Here is a 9557-nt window from a genome sequence, read left to right on the forward strand (position 1 = left end):
TATACAGCAAATCAGTAGCTAACATTACACTAAATGGAGAGAAACTTGAAGCAATCCCACTAAAATCAGGGACTAGACAAGGCTTCCCACTCTCTCCCTACTTATTCAATATAGTTCTCGAAGTCCTAGCCAGAGGAATCAGACAACAAAAGGAGATGAAAGGGATACAGATTGGAAAGGAAGAAGTCAAAATATCACTATTTGCAGATGATATGATAGTATATTTAAGTCATCCCAAAAGTTCAACCAGAGAACTACTAAAACTGATAAACATCTTCAGCAAAGTGGCTGGTACAAAATTAACTCAAATAAATCCATAGCCTTCCTCTACACAAAAGAGAAACAAGCCGAGAAAGAAATTAGGGAAATGACACCTTTCATAATAGTCCCAAATAATATAAAATACCTTGGTGTGACTTTAACCAAGCAGGTGAAAGATCTGTATGATAAGAACTTCAAGCCTCTGAAGAAAGAAATTGAAGAAAATCTCAGAAGATGGAAAGATCTCCCATGCTCATGGATTTACAGGATTAATATAGAAAAAAAATGGCCATTTTACCAAAAGCAATCTACAGATTCAATGCAATCCCTATCAAAATTCCAATCCATTTCTTCATAGAGTTAGACAGAATAATTTGAAAATTCATCTGGACTATGAAAAAACCCAGAATAGCTAAAACTTTCCTCAACAATGAAAGGATTTCTGGGGGAATCACTATCCCTGAACTCAAATAGTATTACAGCGCAGAAGTGATAAAAACTGGTATGGTATTGGTAAAGAGACAGGCACATAGACATGTGGCATAGAATTGAAGACCCAGAAATGAATCCACACACCTATGGTCACTTGATTTTTGACAAAGGAGCCAAAACCATCCATTGGAAAAAAAAAAAAAAAAAGATAGCCCTTTCAGCATACAGTGCTGGTTCAACTCGAGGTCAGCTTGTAGAAGAATACAGATTGATCCATACTCATCACCCTGTACAAAGCTTAAGTCCAAGTCTATCAAGGACCACCACATCAAACCAGATACACTCAAACTGATAGAAGAAAAAGTGGGGAGCAATCTCGAACACATGGGCACAGGATAAAATTTCCTGAACAAAACACCAATGGCTTATGCTTTAAGATCAAGAATCGACAAATGGGATCACATAAAACTGGAAAACTTCTGTATGGCAAAGGACACTGTTGTTAGGACAAATTGGCAACCAGCAGAGTGGGAAAAGATCTTTACTAATCCTACAACTGATAGAGGGCTTATATCCAAAATAAACAAAGAACACCTGAAGTTAGACTGCAGGGAGACAAATAACCCTATTAAAAAATGGGGTTCTGAGCTAAACAAAGAATTCACAGTTGAGGAATGCCAAATGGCTGACAAGCATCTAAAGAAATGTTCAACATCTTTAGTCATAAGGGAACTGCAAATCAAAACAACCCTAAGTTTCCACCTCCAGTGATGGGGTCCTGATTTGGAGGTCCAGAGGATGAGAATGCTAGGAAAGGTAGAAGGTAGAATCTGCAGCAGCTGTGGTGGGTAGATCATGCACAAGCTGTGTCTTATACCAAGTAAGCTTCTAAAGAGTAGCGTCTTTTATATTATTTACAGGGGATAAGTAGAACCAAGTGGAAATTTCTATGAAGCAATCAGTAACTCTCATACAATGGTACAAACTCAGGAGAAGTCTAATAAAACAGTGCTGTACAAGGGAACCCTAAGTATCCAAAAAACGATCCTAGCGAAGTCCACAGTTGACTTGGAACTGATAATCATATCCATAGGGCAGACCAGGCTTCAATGTTCTCTGTGACCCTATAATCTCACCTTGGGCATTTTGCATTTTGTTAGGGTTTTGTTAGATTTGTCCCCTTTTTTATGGTTTGGAGACAAATATCTGGACAATCCTGCTAAACAAACATATACACTACTATCCTAATCTTAAACAGGACTGCTTAGCCTACTCCATACCTGTGAGGTGTTTATAAGCAGTCCTACCTCAGCTACATTCTACTTAGTGTCACTTATTATAATCTAAACGTTGGTAAATCAATACATTCTCAATTCTACTCATTTACTACACAGCTTATAATTAGAGTACTACACAACACACGAGATATTTCACAGCCTCCAAAAATCAACTCAAATGGACCTTATAACTAACTGTTAACTACCAAGGTCAGAACTTTTAGAAGATAGTTTAAATCCCGGGGTTTCAGGGTTGATATCCTGCCAAGTATATTTCTCAACACAAGCGGCCGCCATAACGATTTCGGAGAAATGCAGGTTTCATAATAAAGTAATTCAGTATCCACCCTCTGGTACTGCATTGGACCTCACAAGTGGCTGCATTAGTTCTGGCTGCCGCTTTCTGTCCAGCCACTGGGAGGACCCATTACACCTGTATCCTTTGCTAAGCAGCTTGCTCCTCCTGTTTGTGGACTTGATCTTGCACTTACCATGTCGGGTTCTGAGCTCCTCTCACAGCACCCTGAAGAGTGACTCAGCATGTACCACCCGGAAGCACTCAGAGGGGCTGAGTTCCCAAAGGAAGTTGCTGACCTTGTACCTGGAAGAGCCACCTCCTCCCCTGACTGCTAACTCCCTCTCGAGGTGCTGATTGGCTAGTGAATTTTGAGTGACATCAGCCTTATCCTTAGGGTTCAAGGGTTTTAAAGAGACACTGCATAGTGGTTCCAGCCTAGGCCAATGTTTCACAATACCTGCAGATCAGAATTTCAGCAGCACAACTGCTTTTCTTCCAATAGCTTACCTGTCTGTCCTCCAGTCAATCTCGCTTGTTGCCTTGTTCCTGGTTTTGTTCCCAGCAGTTAATCCATGCAAGCAGGAAGGAATGATTTGACCTCTATCTACTCTTAGAAGAGTGAGACTCCAGACAGATATCTCAGACTGCAAGTTGATTTAGGTCAACATGCACCCAGATAAACTACTGTTTGAGTAATAGAAGCTGTTGTGAGTTAGAAGCTGTGAGAAACTTTTATTCTGCTTGCCTATAATTACCACAGGAGAATTCAAAAATGTATGCAGTGTTGCAAAGTTTCTCTGACTCCCCAGTGTCCTGATTGCTGTGACCCTACCAAGGGACACCAACACATTAGATGATGACAGAAGGAGAAGGTAGGGGCATCTCCAGAAGGAATGTGAGGCTGCGGAAGGGCTTCTCTAGGATGTGCCAGAGACCTGGAATGGGGGATGCTCCTTGGAATGAGTGAGTGTGATGGTAGCTGAGGCTCACTCCAAGGAGTGTGTGATATGGAGCCTGAAGTGACCACCTCCTGTAACCTGACAGGACTCCCAATGAAGGAATGATCATACTAACCCATCTACAAACCTTCCTGCCTACAGGAGGTGCAGGGACAAAGAAGGAGTGGGGTCTGAGGGAGTGGAAAACCAATGACTGGTCCAACTTCAGATGAATCCCATGGACAAGAACCAATCCCTGACAGCATTAATGATACTCTGCATCCTGACAGACAGGGGCCTAGCATATCTGTCCTTTTAGAGGCTCCAGGCTGCAGCTGTACAAAATGGTTAAACACTGGAGGGAGCTCCAGAAGTTTGTGATATATTTTTAGGAGAAATTGAGGAATCTGGGGGTAATAAGAACTTCATACATAGACCAACGGAGTTAATTGACCTCTATACTTAAGGGTTGTCAGAGAATTATCCACAAACCAAAAAGCATTCATGGACTGGACCTGTGCTACCCCCTGACAACATGCATAGCATATGTGCAGCTTGGAGCTTTGTATTCAGGTAGGTTCCCCAACACCTGGAGCAGTGAGAGTCCCTGATTCTGTTGTCTCCCTGTGGGGTCTGTTCTAACTTCACTGCTTAGTCTCATGGACATGGTATTAATGAAAAATCATTTGCTATTTTACAAAATGTAAAGAAAACAATATTTTACTAGTGTAATGTTTTAGCTAAATTTATTGGCACATCTGTGCAATAAGAACGGGCTACAGTATACAAGGTAGTTAACCTGACTTTGAACACTATATAAAGAGGGCCAAGAAGGTTCTACAATTATGTCACTCAGTCACCACATATGATCCATGCCTTGAAAACCCATATAACATTAAAAACACACACATGCATGGGCACACCCAAACACACAGACACACCAAACTGGAATACGCATACCATAAAGTATTTATTAAAATAAAGCTCACTTCTTTTACATTATCTAGCATCTCTAGATAATCTCCTTTGATGACATACTTGAAGATGAAGTAACAAGTCCTGTGTAATGGGAATCTGAAGAAGCATAGAACATCAAAAATATGTACCTATACATAACAATCAAGATATGCTGTGAGATACACAGTTAGTTACTGATTTTTATATTTATTGACTTCTAAGGTATACATGAAAATGCTGTTTTGAATACATATGAATTATTTTATCACTGTTACATTCTTTTTAAACATTTTAACTTTAACATTGTTAAAATGTGTTGACAAAACAGGACAGAATGAACTGTTTCTTCTACGTTATAACTTGTATTCTGTAGGCTGACACATAAAAATCAAGAGGCAAAAGTTTGCCTTGACTAATGACTGACATCCAAGCAAGCATATATAACAAATCACAATATCTGAAGGGAATTTTTAATACTTCTGTTGTCACATCACATGGGAACCTACACCCCTCTAAGGCCATGGGTAAATTAAATTGTTATTTAAGTTGTTTTAGACACTGTTTTTTATCATATCAACAGAAAAGGCGCTAATACACATCCAAAATGTTTTATACCTGGTTGAGAAATTTTATGTAATTGAAGAGGAATATTCCTCAGCTGTGAATTCATGTTGAGCTCTGTACCCCTTTTTTATTAGGGTTATTTGGCTCTCTGGAGTCTAACTTCTTGAGTTCCTTGTATATTTTGGATATTAGCCCTCAATCTGCTACGTAGGATAGTAAAAGACCTTTTCCCAATCGGTTGCTTGATTACTTTGCTAATGACAGTGACCTTTAACTTACAGAATCATCGCAGTTTTATGAGGTGCCATTTGTCAGTTCTTGATCTTTGAGCATAAGCCATTGGTTTTCTGTACAGAAATTCTCCCCAGTGCCAATATGTACAAAAGTCTTCTCCACTTTTCTTCTATTAGTTTGAGTGTATCTGGTTTGATGTGAAGGTCCTTGATCCTTTTGGATTTAAGCTTTGTACAGGGTGATAAGAATAGATGGATTTGTATTCTTCTACATGGTGACCTCCAGATGAACCACCATCATTGGTTGAAAATGCTATCTTTTCTCCATTGGATGGTTTTAGCTCCTTTGGCAGAGATCAAGAGACCATAGGTGTGTTGCTTCATTCTGGGTCTTCAATTCTATTCCACCAATTTATCTGCCTGTCTCTGTACCAATACCATACAGGTTCTATCACTATTGCTCTGTAACACTTCCTGAGGTCAGGAATGGTGATTTCCCAAGAATTTCTTTCATTGTTGAGAATAATTTTAGCTATCCTGTTTTTTTTGTTTTTTTTTTGTTTTTTTGTTATTCCAAATGTATTTGCAAATTGCTCCATCTATCTCTACCTAAATTTGAGTGGGTATTTTGTTCGGGAGTGCATTTAAGCTGCAGATTGCTTTTTGCAAAATGTCTATTTTTATTATGTTAATCCTGACAATCGTCGGCATGAGAGGTCTTTCCATCTTCTGAGATCTTCTTCCATTTCTTTCTTCAGAGACTGAAGTTCTTGTCATACAGATCTTTCACTTGCTTGCTTAAAGTCACAATGAGGTGTTTTATATTATTTCAGACTATTATGTAGGGTGTAATTTCCGTAATTTCTTTCTCAGTCTGTTTATCCTTTGAGTAGAGGGAGGCTACTGATTTGTTTGAGTTAATTTTATACTCAGCCACTTTGCTGAATTTTCTTATCAGGCTTAGTAGTTCTCCGGTGGAACTTTTGGGGTCACTTAAGTATACTATCATATTATCTGCAAATAGTGATATTTTAACATCTTCCTTTCTAATTTGTATTCATTTGAACTCCTTTTATTTTCTGTGTGACACTTTTTTTTTTCTTTTTCTTTTTTTCGGAGCTAGGGACCGAACCCAGGGCCTTGTGTTTGCTAGGCAAGCGCTCTACCACTGAGCTAAATCCCCAACCCCTCCTTTTATTTTCTGATTGTACTGGCTATGACCTCGAGAACTACATTGAATAAGTAGGGAGAGATTGGACAGCTTTGTATAGTCCCTGGGTTTAATGTGATCACGTGGTTTTTTCTTTGAGTTTTTTCTATACTGGATTATGTTCATGGATTTCCATATTTTGAACCATTGCTGCATACCTGGGATGAAGCCTACTTGATCATGGTGGATGATGGTTTTGATGTGTTCTTGGATTAGGTTTGCAAGAATTGTATTGAGTACTTTTGTGTCAATATTCATAAGGGAAATTGGTCTGAAGTTCTCTTTCTTTGTTGGGTCTTTGTGTGGTTTAAGTACAAGACTAATTGTGGCTTCATAGAAGTAATTTGGATGTGCTCGTCTGTTTCCATTTTGTGAAATAGTTTGGACAGTATTGTCCATTTACTCCAGATTTTCAAGTTTTTATGAATGTAGGTTTTTGTAGTAGGATGTGATGACCTTTTTGAATTTTCACAGATTCTTTTCTTATGATTCCCGTTTCACTTCTGATTTTCAAAATTTGCATATGCCCTTTGTACCCTCTGGTTATTCTGGCTAATGGTTTATCTATCCTGTTGGGGGGATTGCCAGACCCACAGAACTGAGGACACTCCTGAGAAATCAGTGGAGACTACTCTCTGCCCACATTGCCAAACCAAGAGGAAAATGCCTTGTGCCACCAGTGCCCCCTTCACACAGGGACCTAGGAGCAATCAGGGGTAGGACACTTCAGGTTATTGCCCTGGCTTAGACCTGAAAGCCAGACGCCAGGACTGCCTACATGCCTCAATGCAGAGGTAAGACCAACTTTTCTACAAGTGACCTGCCTGGTTTACTAAGTACACAGAAAGGCAGAAGTGCTCTGGAACAGGACACTCTGGTTTCTCGCTGTGTCTGGAAATGCTCTGATCCCATTCAACTGCTCCCTGCTCCCAATCCTTTGGAGGATAGAGCTGAACACCCAAAGTGCAGACAATCTTGAGACCGCAAGACAGATTGACAATTCTGCCCACCTCTACAATATTTCTGGCCCATGAGGAAACTGCATAATGCCTCTGGACATCGGAATATTGGAGCAGCCAGGTGTGTGAACCCACAGTCCATGTCTGCATCTGGAACTGAACGGAACTGGTCAAACAGCTCCACACACACAAAACTGGAGAGGGGTTGTAACTAAGCTGTTCCCTCAGAATTGTGGACACTCCTAAGAAATCAGAGGAGACTACCCTCTGCTGAAATTTCTGACATCAGAGGAAAATGCTTAGTGCCATCTGTGCCCCTGCACCCAGGGTATTAGGAGAATCAGGGTCAGGACATATTCGGTTCCTGTCCTCTCAGGGGATTGATAGCCAACCACTACAGATGCATCTAAGGAGAACACAATAAAGAACCTTCAAACTACCTCTAACTATTGTTCATGTTTGAAAGGCATAGCCAGAGTTGCTAATAAGCTTGTACAACTCATTTGGGCCTCAGGACAGTAGTAGCTCCTCTACTGGGGGAATCACAGAGCAAATGACTCAAACAGCTGAGTCCTCCAAGCTCTGCAGTTCTATCATAGGTACAGACAGAGCCCAATCCGGGAAGTTGGTATTTAATAGAATGTTCCATTCTCCCAGATCTCTTATTACCCTTTTCAATGGCACAGTGACCATTCCTTCCATGTTCAATTATACATGCACTGTATAAAATAAAAGACATCACTGCTCCAAGGCATGTTGGATTAGAGAGTTTATTATACACAAAAGAAAGAACACAGATGGGGTTCTGGGACAGCCAAGAAAAGACATGACCTTTAAATTTGTGGAGAGTGGAAGGAGGGGAGAAGCAAGAGCCAGGCGAAGAGGTCAGAATAATAATTATAAATGAAAAAGACCAGTTATCAAATGGTTGGAAATGTAAGTGAGAGAATGGCATCCCTACTCTTGGGCTAGAGGATAAGGTATGCCAGCAATATGCTGTGACAGTTAGGGACTGAGTTCCGATGAGAAAATCAGAAGGCCAGGTTTGCTATGTTTTGATCAATAGCTCCCTCCCCCCTAGCCACTAACCCCAGGCTTTCAGACTTAACTACAGGAAGAAAGGAAAAGTAAGAAATGATTTAATTTTACTCTCACATGTTATTTTTAAAACTTAACACACAGTGTATGGTCCAATATTTTTCAGGGACTAAAGTATGTACTAGAGCACACCAAGTATTGTAATTTTCTCTTATATTCTGTATTTTCAAAGAGGAATAATAATTTTTCTGTTAGGCACAGCCACACCAGTTTGTCTACATCTATTTTTGAACTAGAGAAAACACAGAAATTTGGCTTCTATATATCAGTTCAGTTCCTCATTCGTCATTGGCCTGCTCTGTAGAATGCCCCAAGGTGACCAGTATGGAAATTTATTGATTTTATAGATTGATTTCTTGCCTACTCATGGTTAATTCCAACAACTATGGAAGCAGAAAGGCTTCACCTTCCTTCTTCCTCCTCTTTTTCTGGGCTGTGATTATACTTGCTTGAAAGTTTTTCAGTGAATTCAGTTCTTACACAGCTTCCTCTTAATTCATACTCCCGTCATTCCTAACATAGGTACGTAGAACAACACTCATTCACATGGTCTTTTTCTCCTACTGTCTAGACAGAGCCCAGCTTGAAAGGAATTGCATGACAGTCCTCTGACCACTGGTCAGCAGAGGCAGGATTAGGTATTCAAATCAATCTTGACTATATGCTATTAGGAAAGCCTGAGCTGATATCTTAAATCCTATTTAAATTGGGAAGATACATTGTAATGATTATACCTAGAATCTCCTCTTTCAAGTTTGTAAGTTTGTGTACACAATTCTTATCACATATTCTCTCTCTTGTAAATCTGATCAAGGAATCCTGAATAAGTGAATGGGCAGAATCAGAGATCAGGGTGGGAATTCCACTAGGAAGAGGAAGGAGAGATGGGGAGCAGATGTGCTCTGTGGACAAATGAAATTGACCCATGAAAAATGGTCAGAAGAGTCAAGTCAATAATTATAAATAAGTATCACAGGATAGGGTTTGGAGGTAGCCAGGTCAGCATCAAAGGTCAGCATAGGTCCTTTGATTGCTCAGCATTCGAGGAGCACTTTTAAGTAAATCTAAGTTTTTGTAAGTTGTGCAGGACTGGGAACAAACAAAAGGTAAAGAAATACCTCTGCCACATTCATACACTGTTTACATTTATGTTATAATTAATTCATGATCACGTATATGTATGTATGTCTCTAGAGAAAACCTGTGCTTTTGAACATGATTGAGTGTGTTTTCATGTGATTGCACATGTCTGCTCCCACAGAGGACATACAATCACAGGAGAAGCATGGGACTGGAATTACAGCAAAACCAATTTGTATGGATGGAACAT

This window comes from Rattus rattus, chromosome 5, assembly GCF_011064425.1.
Source record: "Rattus rattus isolate New Zealand chromosome 5, Rrattus_CSIRO_v1, whole genome shotgun sequence".
NCBI lineage: Eukaryota > Metazoa > Chordata > Mammalia > Rodentia > Muridae > Rattus > Rattus rattus.